Here is a 19229-nt window from a genome sequence, read left to right on the forward strand (position 1 = left end):
CTCAGGGTATAAATGTATATGCACACAGAAGATCATCTACAGATGTTCATTCAATTTCATGCAACTGAGAGTATAATGCCTGAGGCTGAGAGATTGGCAATCACTATTTCAAAAGATACGGCAAAGACCCCAGTGTTTTTTCTATGAAAATTCAGGTCCTATTTTACAAAGAAGAAAAAGATAACTGTGATACTGTGTACATTCAGGAATCTAGATCTAAGATTTAAAGACAGTCATCTTCCCTTATAGGTAGACACACAGATGTGCCCACACAATGAAGTGTTCATCCAAGGCCACAGATCTGTTGTCCTCTATGCATTTTGTCTTCAACAATATAAGATCCCATTGTAATAACCCAAAATCTCTTTGACTTACAGGAGAATTTGAAGTTTGAAGAGGACCCTGAACTGCGACAAATGGGCTGTGGTCATGTAATATATTTAGAAAAGTTGTCTGATATACGTATTTGACTGAATTCTTTCCCTGACCAATTCTGTCCCCTCTATTTTGTCTTTGCTCGTTTCCCCTGATAAACCCATCACAATTCTGTGTCTGTGTCAGTATCTGCTTCCAGGAGGACATAACGGTCATTCTATTTTGATGTATAAAGTGTGACTCCTGTATACACAGTCACAAACAGTTAGAATCTACAGTAATAGGGGCAGAAGATAAGTCACTGTTTGAATTGTATTGACTGCACATGTCCCCTGGTTCCTTCTGGGGTGGTGGACACAACCTTCCTCTAGATCTGGTGATGGTGGCGTTCACTCCTCAATAGGTATTCGCAAGCATACGGTGCCTGCTAGTCACAGTGGTGTGTGGTGATCAGCAGGACAGCTGTCAGTCCCCACGAAGTGGCTGATTCCTGATTGCAAGAAATGGATGAGGAGTCAGCAGTGTCTCTGATAGAACAGTGAGGAAACCCTGCATTAATCCAGATGTTGTGGACTTTTCCCACCTACCAGCTACCTCACAGTAGCACCAATCCAGGTGGGAGCTGAGGTAGACTTATGGTAGTAGTTTTTGGGGTGAGACTTATGATGTCCTGTATTCCTCCCAGTGCTTTCTTTTAATTTTTTTGCAATGTGTTTCTTTTTTGAGTGGGAGAGAGACAGAACACAAGCGAGAGAGGGGCAGAGAGAGAGAGGGAGACACAGAATCCAAAGCAGTCTCAGGCTTTGAGCTGTCAGCCCAGAACCCAACGAGAGGCTCAAACTCACAACCCACGAGATCACGACCTGAGCCGAAGTCAGACACTTAACCGACTGAGCCACCCATGTGCCCTTCTTCCCACTGTTTTCTCAGTGAGGGATGGGCAGGGCAGAGGTCGATGACATGATACCCTTTCCTCCCTCACCACCAAGGTGGGGTTGGTTGTAAGCATCTGGCTCTTTCCGGGTCCTCAAAGCCCATGCATAATGCCCCCGAGCCCCTGACTCCTGCTGGGCCCTCCTTCCTCCCAGGTTATGGAGGCAACCAGCCTTCCATCAACTTTAGGGTCATGGCTGGGCCACCAGGGGGTCAAGGTCTGGCTGTCCACATGCTTCCCAGGAGTGGCTTGGAACAGCAATGCTGCAGTAAAGGTCAGCATGAGCAGCTTCTGTAAACAGGATTCTCATCCACTGCGATCAGGGCCTGGGCTAAAACATGACAGGAGAGAGGGGGACACAGGATATGTGGTGTCCTGCTTCTTGGCCAGGGCTGCACAGAGCAGAAGGCCGAGGGCCTGGGGAGAGGCAGAGAGACAGGCAGGGAGAGAGACACTGAGTCAGTGATGGGGGAATTGGGCATGTCCGAGAGAGTGAGAGGAAGAAACAGAGGGAGACAGGAGTAGAGAGAAGCAGAGACAAAGAGGAGTCAAAGAGGAAAGGATGGAGCTGGTCACAGTGTGTGAGGGGGTGATGGGCCATGCAGGAGGGGCTCTGTGACGATACTCTTAGTGTTGGAGGCAGAAAGTGTGGGAACCCTGGGCATGACAGTTCCCTGAATGCAAGGCTCCAACCTCACTGGGGCAACCTCTGTACAGGCCATTGCCCCTGGGAAGATGGGTGCCCCTCATTTTGCCTGGTGTGTTGGGGCCCAGTCTCAGTATCGGTCATGGAGAGAAATGGCTTGAGGCAGAGTGTGCAGGTCATCAGCAGGTAAAGTCCAGAGTGTGCCCCATGTAGAGGTAACCATCATCTGTCTCCCCCACTGCTCCCAGTCCCTACTCCATTCCCCCGTGCTTGAGCATGACCTTCCCTATGTTCCAAAACCAGGCGTCAGGCATTGTGCTGTCCCTAGAGCCTGCAGCCTGGAACTTGCAAAGATGGATTTTTTTTTTTTAATTTTTTTTTTCAACGTTTATTTATTTTGGGGACAGAGAGAGACAGAGCATGAACGGGGGAGGGGCAGAGAGAGAGGGAGACACAGAATCGGAAACAGGCTCCAGGCTCCGAGCCATCAGCCCAGAGCCCGACGCGGGGCTCGAACTCACGGACCGCGAGATCGTGACCTGGCTGAAGTCGGACGCTTAACCGACTGCGCCACCCAGGCGCCCCAAAGATGGATTATTGATCTCAACCAAAAGCTTTTGAGAATAAGGTCTGTATTCTCCTTCTGGACCGAGTATGTGCAACATGGTAGTGCGTTGCTATTCTTACATCTACTGCTGATCTCTGGATTCTGGATTGTAAGTGAGCAGTTTAAAACATCACAGCCTTCTCTTACATGAGAGGAGAAACCTATGTCTTCACCTAGACTTCCTCAGATTGTGAAGACATGGCAATTATTATTTGAAGGCACAATTATCTACCTATGAGTCTGATGGAAACTATTTCATCCATCTTCACCCTGAAAGCATTTTTCATTGAAAATATTACCCATATAGAGGCAGGAAATTCATAACAGATGTGTAGCTCCCGCTGGGTATGCATTCTGACCTTGTCACATTTGTGTCATCAAACACATTATTGACAACATGAAAAATAAGCTCTCAACATCAAGATGGTGACATTAGAGAATGTGGTATAAGTGGAATTTCATATGTTCTCAATTAGAAATAATTTTTTAATGGTGAAGGAGAAACTTAAAGTTTTGTCAAATTTTATTGACATATAGTAGACACACCATGTTGTATTAGTTTCAGGCATATATCATAGTGATTCCGTGTGTATACATTATGCTCTCCAGATACCTAGACAAGTGTAGCTATCATGTGAAAGCATGCAATACTTTCTTACAGGATTGACTATATTCCATAGGCTGTACCTTGTACATCATTATGTATTCATTCCATAGCTGGAAGCCTGTATCTCTTTCTCAAGGGTGTCAATTTTTTATTCAACCCAAGTATTTTCGTGGTAAACGCCACTGCCTGTGGTTCATTCAGCATGTGTCAATTTGCGTTCTGTATTTCTGGGAATGCTGCTTAAAGCATTATAAATGAGGGGCGCCTGGGTGGCTCAGTCGATTGAGCGTCTGACTTCAGCTCAGGTCGTAATCTCGCAGTTCGTGGGTTCGAGCCCCGCGTCGGGCTCTGTGCTGACAGCTCAGAGCCTGGATCCTGCTTCAGATTCTGTGTCTCCCTCTCTCTCTGCCCCTTCCCTGCTCATACTCTGTCTCTCTCTGGTTCTCAAAAATGAAAAAATGTTAAAAAAAATTTTTTTAAAGCATTACAAATGATATCATGGCATCAGTAAATTCTGTTTCATTCTTCACTCACTATACAGGAGAAGGAAAAGATTTCTTTGTGTCCCAGGCCCTGTCACTAAGACCTTTCCCAGTCTGGACAACAGGCCAACTGGACCAGCTGCACCCTCAGTACCTCCAGCAGAGCTGCCATGGCCTTGAGCATTGCAGGAATTCCGGCAGCCGGCAGAGGGCGCATGCGCGCGCGTGCGCACCACGCCCAGGGAGGGCCTGGTCTTCTGCGTGCTCAGTGATGGCGGGAGAAGGCGCTTGTTAGGTTTTTCTGATCCAGTGTGCCTCAGAGCTTTAAAGGCTTCCTTGCTTCTGAGGTCGCAGTGCCTCTGAGTGTGGGCAAAGAGCCAGAGCTGCGTTTCCAGCAGGTTCCACCCCAGGCCGGGGGACACCCTGGAGGCTTCCAGCCACTTGGCATCTCCTCAGTGGTGGGGCTGAGTAGTGAGGCAGGGGGCTGGGCGGCTTCCCCAGAAACGCGGCATGGTCAGTGAGCGGCACAGTCCCTTGCATTTTCTGGGGTGTTCTGTGGTTTGTTCCTCATTTCCCCTGCCGCTTTGTGAACAAGATGTATTTCACTCAAGGATCCGTGGATTCAGGGGGTCCTGGGACGCCACGTCCGAGAGGCTGGGGTTGGTTTGTTCCAGGTTCAGGCTTGTTTTGGGGGAGAAATCCTGACACAAATTCGGAGGAACAGGAGCCGCATTCAGTTGGGAAGTGAAGAAGCCAAATGTTGACTCTCAGGACCTTCTAGAAGAATGAACTGGGAACCACTCTCTGGGTCCTGCCGGAACCAGAGCCCGAGGTAAAAACGCGATGTGCCCTCCACATCATACATGATTTTAGTAATGTTCAGTGGGGATTTTTTCCCAACAATGTTGTAGTTGTTGAAAACAACTGAAAAACTGACAGGTAAGTTGTGTCGGGAACCTCCCGTTATTTGAATGTTCAGTATTATTCCTGCAACAGAATTTGTTATGGTTGTCCTCTGTTGTCTTCGTTGGAAGGAGTCTCATCAATAATATCTTAAAAACATACTCGTTACCTTTTCCCCTTTTCAGTTGAGATTTGGCATGTTTTCTGATTTCTCATGAACTCGTGAACATCTGAAATACTTTTAAATTGATGGCGGTTTTTACTAAAAGCTGAATCACCGGATCCCTCTGTGACTGCTGCCGGTCAAAGGACATACCAAGGCCACTTCTCAGTGTGGGTAAGATTGTGCTAAGCAAACACTGTGAATCAATTTTATTTTTTTATTTATTAAAAAAAATATTTTTTTAACGTTTATTTTAATTTTTTTTTCAACATTTATTTATTTTTGGGACAGAGAGAAACAGAGCATGAACGGGGGAGGGGCAGAGAGAGAGGGAGACACAGAATCAGAAACCAGGCTCCAGGCTCTGAGCCATCAGCCCAGAGCCCGACGCGGGGCTCGAACTCACGGAGCGCGAGATCGTGACCTGGCTGAAGTCGGACGCTTAACCGACTGCGCCACCCAGGCGCCCCTAATGTTTGTTTATTTTTGAGACAGGGAGAGACAGAGCATGAACAGGGGAGGGTCAGAGAGAGGGAGACACAGAATATGAAGCAGGCTTCAGGATCTGAGCTGTCAGCATAGAGCCCGAAGTGGGGCTCGAACTCACGGACCGTGAGATCATGACCTGAGCCGAAGTTGGACGCTTAACCGACTGAGCCACCCAGGCGCCCCTGTGAATCAATTTTAGAAGAAAAAGCCTGATGGTATTTTGTCTTTATGAAAATTGACGCTTAGATTCCCCTGTCTGATACATTTCGACCTTTTTTTTTTCTTTTTTGCTCATTTTCTCATTCATAGATTCATAGACCTGCCTGAGTTTTACATTCACCACACATACTTTCAAGGCTCCTTTCTGTCGCTGTAAGAAAGAAGACAGACCTTCTGATGCACATGCAAGTTTCTGTAACTTCAAGATTTGTTGTGTAGGTCTCTGTTACTTTTCCCAACCAGTTGAAAATATCATCCCACCTTGGGTAGATCCATAAAAAATGTAATCTGTGTGCACCAGTATGATTTCATTTCATTATACTGGATTTCTTCATTGTATGTGTATGTATGTAAGATGTTCTTCATCTTATGTATATGTATACATTAGATGTTTTAGTCCTGAGAAAATCCCATATGTAGTTTAATTCGAAAGAAAAATGTATATCCTATACATTTTGCATATTAAATTCCTAAATGTAGATTTTTTGCAAGTGAAATTAGGGTTGTTTTCTGAGAAAGATGCAAGGGGAGAAAAACCATTTCAGGGGGAAAAGAATGGTGTGTAGTTTTCACATGTCTGCAGGAGTTACTCAGTTACATATGTGTTTACGAGCAATTTTATGACAGTGTCCTATTTTCCAATTCATTAATGATTTCATAAGCTACGTATATCACTTTTCATTCCAAGATTATAAAATTAAAACTTCTTTCTTCTGTTGCTATGAGAGTATTTCCATTTTGTATTAATTTGTAAAATTCAAGTGTAATTAACATTGGGTTATGTTTGCTTCAAGGTATACAGTATAGTGGTTTAACACTTCTCCTATGACTCCATGCTCCTCAATATGAGTGTATTCTTCATCTCCTTCCCCTCTTTCACCCACCCCCCACCTACCTGCCCTCTGGCAAGCACCAGTTTCCTCTCTAAATTTCAGAGTCGGGTTTTTTTTTGGTCTGTCTTCTTTTCTCCATTTTCTTTGTTTCTTTGTTTTGTTTCCCAAATTCCATGTAAAGTGATGTCATATGGTATTTTTCTTTTAGCGTAGAGCCTCATGGGGGGCTTGAACTCCTGAACTGTGAGAGCATGACCTGAGCCCAAACCAAGAGTCAGACGCTTAACTGACTGAGCCACTCAGGCACCTAAGGTGAATGACTTTTTAAATGCATTGTTGGATTTGGGTTGAAAATATTTTCTTCACAATTACTGTATTTATGTTCATCGGAGATATTGGCCTGTTGTTTTGTTATTGTTTTGTAATGTCTTTATTTGGTTTGGTATCAGGGTACTGATGAGCTCGTAGAATGAACTTGGAAACTTGCCTTCCACTTTCATATTTTAGAGTATTTTAAGAACAGGTATTAACTGTTAATTTTTTTTAATATAATTTATTTTCAAATTGGCTTATATACACCACCCACTGCTCATCCCAGCAAGTGCCCTCCTCAGTGCCCATCACCCACTTTCCCCTCTCCCCCACCCTCCCATCCATCCTCAATTTGTTCTGTGTATTTGAGTGTCTCTTATGGTGTGCCTCCCTCCCTCTCTGTTTGTAACTATTTTTCCCCCTCTTCTTCCCCCATGGTCTTGTTAAGTTTCTCAAGATCCACATATGAGTGAAAACATATGGTATCTGTCTTTCTCTGACTTATTTCACTTAGCATGACACCCTCCAGTTCCTTCCACGTTGCTCCGAATGGCATGATTTTATTCTTCCTCATTGCCACATAGTACTCCATTGTATATATAAACCACAATTTCTTTATCCATTCATCAGTTGATGGACATTTAGGCTCTTTCCATAATTTGGCTATTGTTGAAAGCACTGCCATAACCATAGGGGTACAGGTGCCCCTATGCATCAACACTCCTGTATCCCTTGGGTAAATTCCTAGCAGTGCTATTGCTGGGTCATAGGGTAGTTCTAGTTTTAATTTCTTGAGGAAGCTCCGCTCTGTTTTCCAGAGAGGCTGCATTAGTTTGCATTCCCACCAACAGTGCAAGAGGGTTCCCATTTATCCACATCCTTGCCAGCATCTATAATTTCCTGATTTGTCCATTGTAGTCACTGACCGGTGTGAGGTGGTATCTCATTGTAGCTTTGAGTTGTATTTCCCTGATGAGGAGTGACGTTGAGCATCATTTCATGTGTCTGTTGGCCATCGGGATGTCTTCTTTGGAAAAGTGTCTATTCATATCTTCTGCCCATTTCTTCACTGGATTATTTGTTTTTCGAGTGTGGAGCTTGATGAGTTCTTTATAGATTTTGGATACCCGTCCTTTATCCGGTATGTCATTTGCAAATACCTTTTCCTATTCTGTTGATTGCCTTTTACTTTTGTTCGTTGTTTTCTTGGCAGTACAGAAGCTTTTGATCTTGATGAGGTCCCAATAGTTCATTTTTGTTTCTAATTCCCTGGTCTTTGGAGATATGTTGAATAAGAAATTGCTGCAGCCGAGGTCAAAGAGGTTGTTGCCTGCTTTCTCCTCGAGGATTTTTATGACTTCTTGTCTCACATTTAGGTCTTTCATCCATTTTGAGTTTATTTTTGTGTATGGTGTAAGAAAGTGGTCTAGTTTTCTTCTACATGTTAATGTCCACTTCTCCCAGCACCATTTGCCTTTTTTTCCCATTGGATACTCTTTCCAGCTTTGTCAAAGATTAGTTGGCCATCCGTTTGTGGGTCGACATCTGGGTTCTCTATTCTATTCCATTGGTCTATGCCTCTCCTTTTGTGCCAGTACCATACCATCTTGATGATTACAGCTTTGTAGTAGAGGCTAAAGTCTGGGATTGTGATTCCTCCAGCTTTGGTTTTCTTTTTCAGTATTATGTTGGGTATTCGGGGTCTTTTGTGGCTCCATACAAATTTTAGCATTTTTTCTCCTAGCTTGGAGAAGAATGCTGGTGCAATTTTGATTGGGATTGCGTTGAATGTGTAGATAGCTTTGGGTAGTATTGACATTTTAACAATATTTATTCTTCCAATCCATGAGCATGGAATATTTTTCCATTTCTTTGTGTCTTCTCCAATTTCCTTCATGAGCTTTCTATAGTTTTCAGCATACAGATCTTTTACATCTCTGGTTAGGTTTATTCCTAGGTATTTTATGATTCTTGGTGCAATTGTAAATGGGATCCATTTCTATATTTATCTTCCTGTTGCTTCACTATTGATGTATAAAAATGCAACCAATTTTTGTACATTGATTTTGTACCCCGTGACTTTGTTGAATTCATGTATCAGTTCTAGAAATCTTTTGGTGGAGTCTTTTGGGTTTCCATGTAGGGTATCATGTTGTCTGTGAAAAGTGAAAGTTTGGCTTCTTTGCCAATTTTGATGCCTTTTATTTCATTTTGTTGTTTGACTACTGATGCTAGGACTTCCAACACTATGTTAAGCAAGAGTGGAGAGAGTGGACATCCCTGTCCTGTTCCTGATCTCAGGGGAAAAGCTCTCCATTTTTCCCCACTGAGGATGATATTAGCTGTGAGTTTCTCATCTATGGCCCTTATGATGTTTAAGTATGTTCCTTCCATCCCGGCTTTCTTGAGGGTTTTTATTTAGAAAGGATGCTGTATTTTGTTATATGCTTTTTCTGCATCTATTGACAGAACCGTATGGTTCTGATCTTTTATTTTATTAATGTGATGAATCACATTGATTCATTTGTGAATATTGAACGAGCCCTGCAGCCCAGGAATGAATCCCACTTGATCATGGTGAATAATTCTTTGTATATGTTGTTGAATTTGATTTGCTAGTATCTTGTTAGTATTTTTACATTCATGTTCATCAGGGATATTGGCCTGTAGTTCTACTTTTTTGTGGGGACCCTGTCTGGTTTGGGAATGAAAGTAATACTGGATTCATAGAATGATTCCACAAGTTTTCCTTCCATTTCTATATTTTTGGGACAGCTTGAGAAGGATTGATGTTAACTCTGCTTTAAATGTCTGGTAGAATTCCCCAGGGAAGCCATGTGGTCCAGGACTCTTATTTGTTGGGAGATTTTTGATAACTGATTAACTTCTTTACTAGTTATGGGTTTGTTCAAATGTTCTATTTCTTCCCATTTGAGTTTTGGTAGTATGTGGGTATTTACGAATTTGTCCATTTCTTCCTGGTTGTCCAGTTTGTTGGCATAGAATTTTTCATAGTATTCTCTGATAATTGCTTATATTTCTGAGGGATTGGTTGCAATAAATGTCTTGTGATTTTATCTACTTGGATCCTCTCTCTTTTCTTTTTGAGAAGTCTGGCTGGAGGTTTATCAGTTTAGTTTATTTTTTCAAAAAACCAACTCTTAGTTTCATTGATCTGTTCCACTGTTTTTTTTTTGGGGGGGGGGTTCTGTATTGTTTGTTTCTGCTCTGCTCTTCATTATTCCTTTTCTTCTGCTGGGTTTGGGGTTTCTTTGCTGTTCTGCATCTAGTTCCTTTAGATGTGCTGTTAGATTTTGTACTTGGAATTTTTCTTGTTTTTTTGAAATAGGCTTGGATTGCAATGTATTTTCCTCTTAGCACTGCCTTTGCTGCATCCCAAAGCGTTTGGATTGTTGTGTTTTCATTTTCACTTGTTTCCATAGATTTTTAAATTTCTTCTTTAATTGCCTGGTTCACCCATTTGTTCTTTAGTAGGATGTTCTTTAACCTCCATGCGTTTGGAGGGTTTCCAAACATTTTCCTGTGATTAATTTCAAGTTTCATAGCATTGTGATCTGAAAGTGTGCATGGTATGGTCTCAATTCTTTTATATTTATTGAGGGCTGTTTTGTGACCCAGTATATGATCTATCTTGGAGAATGTTCCCTGTGCACTTGAGAAGAATGTGTATTCTGCTGCTGCAGGATGAAAAGTTCTAAATATATCTGTCAAGTCCATCTGGTCCAGTGTATCATTGAGGGCCATTTTTCTTTATTGATTTTCTGTCTATATGATATGTCCACTGTTGTAAGTGGAGTGTTAAAGCTCCTGCAGTTACCACATTCGTACCAATAAGGTTGCTTATGTTTTTGATTAAGTGTTTCATATATTTGGGTGCTTCTGGATTCGGTGCATAGACGTTTGTAATTGTTAGCTCTTGTTGATGGAGAGACCTCGTAATTATTACCTAATGCCCTTCTTCATCTCTCGTTACAGCCTTTAGTTTAAAATCTAGTTTGTCTAATTTAAGTATGGCTACTCCAGCTTTCCTTTTACTTCCAGTAGCATGGTGGGTGGTTCTTCATCCCCTCTGTTTCAGTCTGAAGGTGTCCTCAGGTCTAAAATGGGTCTCTTGTAGGCAGCAAATAGATGGGTCTTGTGTTTTGTTTTGTTTTTTTAAATCAGTTCTAATACCCTATGTCTTTTGATTGGAGCATTTAGTTCATTTGCATTCAGTGTTATTATTGAAAGATATGGGTTTACAGTCATTGTATTATCTGTAGGTTTCACGCTTGTAGTGATGTCTCTTGTCTTTTGTGGTCCTTGTACCATTTTACTCACAGAGTGCCCCTTAGGATCTCTTGTAGGGCTGGTTTATTGGTGATGAATTCCTTCAGTTTTTGTTTGTTTGGGAAAACCTTGATCTCTCTTTCTATTCTGAATGACAGGCTTGCCGGATAAAGGATTCTTGGCTGCATATTTTTCCTGTTAATCACATTGACACTCTCCTGCCACTCCTTTCTGACCTGCCAAGTTTCAGTAGATAGGTCAGCTACTTCCCTTATGTGTCTACCCTTATATGTTAAGCCCCATGTATCCCGAGCTGCTTTCAGAATTCTCTCTTTATCTTTGTATTTTGCCAGTTTCACTATGATATGTTGTACAGAAGATTGATGCAAGTTACATCTGAAGGGAATTCTCTGTGCCTCCTGGATTTCAATGTTTGTTTCCTTCCCCAGGTTGGGGAAGTTCTCAGCTATGATTTGTTCAAGTATACCATTGGCCCCTTTCTCTCTCTTCTGGAACTCCAATGATATGGATATTGTTCCATTTTATCACTTAGTTCTCTAAATCTAATTGGATCACTTAGTTCTCTAAATCTCCCCTCATGATCCAGAATTTTTTTAATCTCTCTTTTCCTCAGTTTCCTCTTTTTCCATAATTTTATCTTCTAATTCACCTATTCTCCCCTCTGCCTCTTCAGTCCTCGCTGTGACCACCACTATTTTATTTTGCACCTCATTTATAGCATGTTTTAATTCATCATTACTATTTTTTAGTTCCTTGATCTCTGCAGCAATAGATTCTCTGCCTTCTTCTATGCTTTTCTCAAGCCCAGCCATTAATCTTACGAGTATTATTCTAAATTCTTGTGCAGTTATATTGGGTATATCTGTTTTGATTGATTGTTTAGCTGTCATTTCATCATGGAATTTCTTTTGAGGAGAACTCTTCTGTTTCATCATTTTGGCTAGTTTTCTTTTATGTGTTTTAAAAGGTTGTTATGTGCCCTGCACCTGCGAGCACTTCTAGATTAAAGAGGGGCCACACACTGTCCAGGGCCTGGCCCTTTAGGAGATGTTTTTTTGGAGAGCGTTGCTTGCTCTTTGTTTTTGTGACTTTGGGTACTTTATATCCCAACTTGTAGTGATGTTTTGGACCCTCCACCAGGTGTGTTTTGATCATTGAAGTAGCCCTGGAAAGGAAAACCAACAGATGAACAAACAAAAAACAAACAGAACACAAAAACACACAAACAAACCAAAAAAACCTAAAACAAAAAACCAGAAACATCAGCTATAAGTAAACCACAGGGTGGAGGTGGTGCCGATAAAAGAGGCCTTATCCCATACAAAGAGAGACAAGATAGGGGCGGGGAAAAGAAAGAATAAAAATGGACCAGAGAAACTATACAGCTTAATCTAGAGAGAAAGAGGAAAATAAAAAAGAAGGTGGGGAAGAATGAAAGAAGATAAAGTTGTGCAGACAGAGAAACTATAAGGCTTAATCCAAAGAGAGAGAATGGAGAATAAATTAGGAGTTTTGGAACATGTATCAAGAAAATGGATTAAATATGTCTACTTAAACAAACCAACAACCAGAGTAACCAGAATAGAGGAGGGAAGAGATGAGAAGGAGAAAAGGAAGGAAGAATGTATCTATATAATCAGAAATGTCTGAGAATTAAACCAGGCAATGTAGCAGCACAGGTCTGGAGGAGGGGGCGTCCACTGTGGGTCCTGTCTGATCCCTGTGGCCCCATCTTGGTGGTTGTGGGGAGAAAAATGGCGACTCCCCCCTCCCCCGCCATCTCTCCTCCACAGACCACTCTGTTCAAGCTGTCCTCACTGTGCCATGGATACAAATGAGGCAGTTTGTCTTGCTCCCCCAACTCCCGTGCCTGGCTCTTGGCTGGAATTCAGACTCGCTCCACGGCCCCAATACTGGGGAAGCGTTTCTCCACACCACCTGATATGTGGTCCCTGGCTGGCGGGTGCAGGCAGGCTTTGTCTTGTCCCACAGCACTCCAGGGAGGGGATCACTTTCTCCTAGTGCAGACTGCACCCCTGACCTAGCCCCCGAGCCTGGGGCTGGCTCCCCTCCTCCCCATGTTCCTGATATGAGCAGCTGGCCCCAGTCCGCAGCAAGCCCCGCAGTTAGAGATTGGGTCTTTCTCCGTCTGATGTTTTTCTCTTGTCCAGATACAGTCCTATGCTTCCACAGCCACTCTTTCTCTTCCCTTTGTCTCTCTGAAGAAGCAGATCCCTCCCTCTGTTCATTTCATCTCTCCCAGTTCACAGTCACACACCTATGGCCTGTCAGGTTGTCCCGGTGGGTCCCTGGAAGCATGACTATCTCTTTTCCTCCTGGACTCATGGGATTCAAAGTCCTTTGGCTTGAACACTTCTTTGGGAGAAGAGTGCAATTTGGATCCCCCTACTTCTCCGCCATGTTGGCCCCTCCCCTCAGGTGTTAACTCTTTAAATGGTTGAAAGGATTCAGCTCTGAAGCCATTGGATCCTGGCCTTTTGTTTGTTGGGAGTTTTTTGATTACTGGTTGAATTTGATTGCTATTCATCAGTCTGTTCAAACTTTCTATTCCTTTCAGGTTTGCTTTTGGATGTGATGTTTTTAAGAATTGATGCATCCATTTGGTTGGTATATATTTTTTCATGATATTCTGTTATAATCCTTTGTGTTTCTGTGATGTCTGTCATTATGTATCGTCTTTCATTTCTGCTTTTAGTTTAGTCCTCTTTTTGGGGGGAGGGGGATGAGTATAGCTAAAGGTACATCAATTTTCCTTATTCTTGGAAACTATGAGCTTCTGGTTTCATTGAAGGCTTCTGCTGTCTTTGGGGTTTGTTGATTTTCTTTTTCTAACTATGTTATGTGTAAGGTTAGGTGGTTTATTTGAGATTTTTCTTCTTGAAGGAGGCCTGGTTTGTTGTAATCGTCCCTCTTAGATCTTTCCTGGCATCCCAAGGATTTTGGACCCTGGTGTTTCTTTTCTCATTTGTCTGCCTATATTTTTAGATTTCCTCTTTGATTTCTTGGTTAACCCATTCATTGCTTAGGAGCATGTTATTTATCCTGCATTTCCTGATTCTTTTCCTGTGATTGATTTCTGGTTTCCTGCCATTGTGGTCAGAAAAGATGCATGAGATGCATTCATCTTTTTGAATTTGTTGAGACTTGTTTTGTAGCCTAACATGTGATCTCTTCTGGAGAATGTTCCATGTGCACCTGACAAGAATGTGTATTTTGCTGTTTTGGGATGGAATGTTTGGAAGATAATTATTAGATCCATCTAGTCCAATGTGTCATTCAAAGCCACTGTTTTCTTTTTGATTTTCTGATTGGATGATCTGTCCATTGTTGTAAGGTGGTGTTAAAATCCTATACTAATATTGTATTGCTGTGAATTTCTTCTTTTATGTCTGTTGTTAGCTGCGTTATATTTCAGTGCTCCCATGTTGGTTGCATGAATACTCATAATTGGTATGTCTTCTTGTAGATTGTTCCCATTATCGCTATGTAGGGTTCTTGGTCTCCTGATGTAGTCTTTGTTTGAAAGTCTATTTTGCCTGATTGGAGTATTGCTACCCCACCTTTCTTTTCACTTCCATTTGCATGATAAATGTGTTTCCATCTTTTCACTTTCGATCTGCATGTGTCTTTAGTTCTGGAATGAGACTCTTGTAGGCAGCACACAGGTGGGTCTTGCTTTTTTCATCCATTAAGGCACCCTGTGTGTTTTGATTGGAGCATTTAGCCCACTTATATTCAAAGCTATTATTTATTTTAGTATATTTTATTTGCTGAATAGTTAACATGCAGTGTTCTGTTAGTTTCAGGTGTTAGTTTCAACAATTTTCTACATCACCAAGGTACATCACAATAAGTCCACTCCTTAATCCCCAACTGTGATTCCACCCATCCCCCACCCCACCCCCTCTGGTAACCATCAGTTCTCAATAATTAAGAGTCTGTTTCAAGGCTCGTCTCTCTTCTCTCTTTCCTTCAGTCGTTTGTTTCTTAAATGCCACATGTGAGTGAAGTCATATGGTATTTGTCTTTCTCTGATTGATTTCACTTAGAAGTATACTCTGTAGCTCCATTCATGTCATTACAAATGGGGATATTTCATTTTTTTTTATGGCTGATAGGATTCAATTATACATATATATTCCAGGTATGTAAGTATTCATCTATCTAGGGACACTTGTGCTCTTGCATAATTTGTCTTGTAAATATTGCTGCCTAAACATGGGGTGCATGTATCCCTTTGAAAGAGTGTTTTTGTATTTTGGTGGTAAATACTAGTGCTGTTGCTGGATCATTGGGTAGTTCCATTTTTTACCTTGTGGAGGAACCTCCATCTTTTCATGTGTCTGTTGGCCATCTCTCTCTTCCTTGGAGAGAGATCTGTTCATTTCTTTTGCTCATTTTTTAATTGGATTTTTTTGTGTGGGTTGATTTGCTTAAATTCTTTATATATGTGGGATACTAACCCTGTTTTGGATATGTCATTTGCAAATATCTTCTCCCATTCAGTATGTTTCCTTTAAGTTTTGTTGATTGTTTCTTTTGCTTGATTGTTTCTTTTGCTATGCAGAAACTTTATATTTTGATGAAATCCCAATAGTTTTTATTTTTGCTTTTATTTCCCTTGCTTCAGGGGACATATCTAGAAATATGTTGCTATGGTAGTTACCAGAGATATTACTGCCTGTTTTCTGTTCTGGGATTTTTATGGATTCATGTATCATGTTAGGTCCTTAATCCATTTTGAATTTACTTTTGTGTATAGTGTAAGAAAGCAGTCCAATTTTATTCTTTTGCTTATAGCTGACCAGTTTTTCCAGCACCATTTGTTGAAGAGCCTGATTTTTCCCATTGTATATTCCTTCCTGCTTTGTTGAAGATGAATTGAACATAAAATTGTAGGTTTATGGGGTGACTGGGTGGCTCAGTCGGTTGAGTGTCCGACTTCAGCTCAGGTCATGATCTTGTAGTTCGTGAGTTCGAGCCCCATGACAGGCTCTGTGCTGACAGCTTGGAGCCTGGAGCCTACTTCAGATTCTGTGTCTCCCTCTCTCTCTGCCCCTAACCCACTCACATTCTGTCTCTGTCTCTCTCAAAAATAAATAAACATTAAAACATTTTTTAAAAATAATTGTAGGTTTATTTCTGAATATTTTATTCTGTTCCCTCAACGTATGTATTTATTTTTGTGTCAGGACTGTACTGTTTTACTATCTACTGCTTTGGACCAGAACTTGAAGTCTTGAATTGAGATCCCTCCGGCTTTGCTTTTGTTTTCCAAAGCTTCTTTGGAAATTTCGGATCTTTGCTGGTTCCAAATATATTGTTAGGATTTTTGTTTTAGTTGTGTGAAAAAATGCTGTTGGTACTTTGATAGGGATTGCATTAAATCTGTAGATTGCTTTTTGGTAGTGTAGACATTTCAAAAATATTGGTTCTTTCTTTTTTATTTACTTAAATTTTTTTTATGTTTATTTTTGAGAGGGAGAGAGAGGGAAATAAAGCATGAGTGGGGGGGGGGGGGCAGGAAGAGATGGAAGCATAGAATCCCAGGCAGGTTCCAGGCTCTGGGCTGTCAGCACATGGCCTGACGTGGGGCTCGAATGCACAAACTGTGAGATCATGACCCAAGCTGAAGTTGGACACTTAACCCACTGAGCCAGCCAGGTGCCCCTTTTCTTTTTTGTTACATTTTTTTTTTAACATTTTATTTATTTTTGAGAGAGAGAGAAAGAGACAGAGCATGAATGGGTGAGGGTCAGAGAGAGAGGGAGACACAGAATCCCAAGCCAGCTTCAGGCTCTGAGCTGTCACTACAGAGCCTGAAGCAGACCTCGAATCCATGAACACGAGATCATGGACTGAGCTGAAGTCAGACGCTTAACTGACTGAGACACCCAGGCTCCCCTGGTTCCTTCTGTACATGAGCATGGAGTGGCTTTCCATTTATTTATGTTGTCTTCAATTTCTTTCATCAGTGTTTCAAGGTCAGAGTAAAGGCCTTGCACTTATTTGCTTAGGTTTATTCCTAGGTATCTTATTATTTTTTGTGTGTAAATGTAATTGGGATTGTTTCCTTAATTTTCTTTTTATTGCTTTATTATTATTTTATACAAATGGTACTGATTTCTGCACATTGATTTTCTGTCCTGTGACATTACTAAATTCAGGTTTCAGTTCTGGTAGATTTTTGGTGGAGTCTATTGGATTTTCTATATAGAGTATCATGTCATCTGCACATAGTGAAATTGTACTTCTTCCTTCCCAATGTGAATGCCTTTCATTTCTTTTTGTTGGCTAAGTGCTGTGACTAGGGCTGCCAGTACCTATGTTGAATAGAAGTGATAAGAGTGGAGATCTTTATTTTTTACTGACCTTGGAGGAAAGCTCTCTGTTTTCTCCACTGAGTACGATGCCTGCTGTGGGCTTACATAGATAGACTATATTAAGCTGAGGTATGTTCCCTCTAAACCTGCTTTTAGAGGGCTTTTATCATGAATGGGAGTTGTACTTTGTCAAATAATTTTTCTGTGTCTGTAGAAATGATATGTATTTTATCCTTTCAATTATTACTTTGATACAGCAGGTTGATTGATTTTTGATTATGGAACTACCCTTGCATTCTGGAAGATATCCCACTTTATGCTGGTGGGCTATTTTTTGAATGTGTTGTTGGATTCTGTTTGCTAAATCTTGGTTGAGGACTTTTGCATCTGTGTGCATGAACGATATGGACCTGTAGTTTTGTTTTTTTGTGGTATCTTTATCTGGTTTTGGTATCAGGGTAATGCTGCTGGCCTCACAGAATTAATTTGGGTATTTTCCTTCCTGTTCTGTTTTCTGGAATAGTTTGACAAGTATAGGCATCAACTTTTCTTCAGATGTTGATAAAATGTGCTTGTGAAGTCCTCGGTCCTGGACGTTTGTCTGTTAGGCAATTTTTGATTACTGAGTCTCTCTCCTTGCTAGTAAACAATCTGTTCAAATTTTCGGTTTCATTCTGCTTCAGTTTTGGTAGGTTCCATGTTGCCAGGAATTGATCCGTATATTCCACTTTGTCCAGCTTGTTGGCATATAGTTTTTCATAATATTCTCTTACAGTTGTTTGTATTTCTGTGGTGTTGGTTGTTCTTCTCTGTCATTGTTATTTATATGCGTCATTTGTGTTTTCTGATTAGTCTGGCTAGGGGTTATCAATTTTATTGATCTTTTCATGGAAGCAGCTCCTAATTTCATTTACCTTGTTCTGTAGTTTTAATTTCTAATCATTTATTTCTCCTCTGCTCTTAATTATTTTCTTCATTCTTCTGTTTGGGGGTTTTGTTTGTTGTCCTTTGTCTAGCTTTTATTGTTACAAGGTTATGGAGTTTACTTCAGGTTCTTTTTTTTTTCCCCTGAGGCAGACCTGTATTGCTATAAACTTCCCTGTTAGAACCACTTTTCCTGCTTTACAAAAGTTTGAATTGTTGTGTTTTCATTTTCATTTGTTTCCATGTTTTTTGGATTTCTTCTTTGATATCTTACTTGACCCGTTGATTGTTTAGGAGCATGTTATTTAACTTCCATGTTTTTGTGCTTTTTCCAGATTTTTTTTTCTTGTTGTAGACTTCTACTTTCATAGCATTGTGGTCTGAAAAGACACATGGTATGAGTTCGATCTGCCTGAATTTATTTTGGCTTGTTTCATGACCTAATATTTTATCTAGTGTGGGGAATGTTGCATGTGCGCCTGGAAAGAATGTGTATTGTGCTATTTTAGGATGGAATGTCCTAAGTCTATCGGTTAAGTCCATCTGGTCTACTCTATTATTCAAAAAGTCACTACTTCCTTGTTAATTTTCTGATTGAATGATCTCCCCATTGATGTCATTGGATGTTAAAATGCCCTATTATGATTGTATTACTATCAGTTCCTTTACTTTTGTTTTTGACTGTTTTGTGTATTTGGATGCTCTCATTGAGCGCATATATGTTTACAATTGTTCTTTTTGTTGATTGTACCTTTTATTATTATAGTGTCCTTCTTTGTCTCTTGTTACAGTTTTATTTTTAAATCTATTTTGTCTGATGTAGGTATTGCTACTGCTGTTTTCTTTTGATACTTTATTTCTGTAATTAGTCTCTTGTCCGTAGAAGATAGATGGATCCTATATTTTTATTCATTCTTTCACCCAGTGCCTTTTACTATTAAGAGAGAGAGCATAGGTGTGGGAGGGCGGGGTGAGGGGAGTGGGGGGAGAGAGAGAGAATGAGAAATGAATCTTAAGCAAGTTGTATGCTCAGTGCACAGTCCAACATGGGGCTCAATCCCATGATCCTGGGATCATAGC

At 41.0% G+C, this 19229-nt stretch overlaps 2 long non-coding RNA genes across 15 annotated transcripts in view; both read left to right on the forward strand.

Annotated features, from left to right (window-relative positions):
• The first annotated feature begins 3604 nt into the window (after positions 1–3604).
• On the forward strand, positions 3605–6507 carry LOC124505416 (uncharacterized). The gene is made up of 4 exons (XR_006960658.1): positions 3605–4483; positions 4740–4891; positions 5516–5640; positions 6467–6507. It is a non-coding gene; the product is annotated as an uncharacterized LOC124505416 (long non-coding RNA).
• A 23-nt stretch (positions 6508–6530) lies between these two features.
• LOC124505346 (uncharacterized) overlaps positions 6531–19229 on the forward strand; it is a 54317-nt gene continuing 41618 nt past the window's right edge. For all 14 annotated transcript variants that reach the window (XR_006960637.1, XR_006960625.1, XR_006960629.1 and 11 more), the window contains exon 1: positions 6531–6570. This is a non-coding gene — a long non-coding RNA (uncharacterized LOC124505346). The remainder of the gene's footprint in view (positions 6571–19229) is intronic.

This window comes from Lynx rufus, unplaced genomic scaffold (assembly GCF_022079265.1).
Source record: "Lynx rufus isolate CCGP_SWC_20201006 ecotype Redwood Valley unplaced genomic scaffold, mLynRuf1.p SCAF_9, whole genome shotgun sequence".
Lineage (NCBI taxonomy): Eukaryota > Metazoa > Chordata > Mammalia > Carnivora > Felidae > Lynx > Lynx rufus.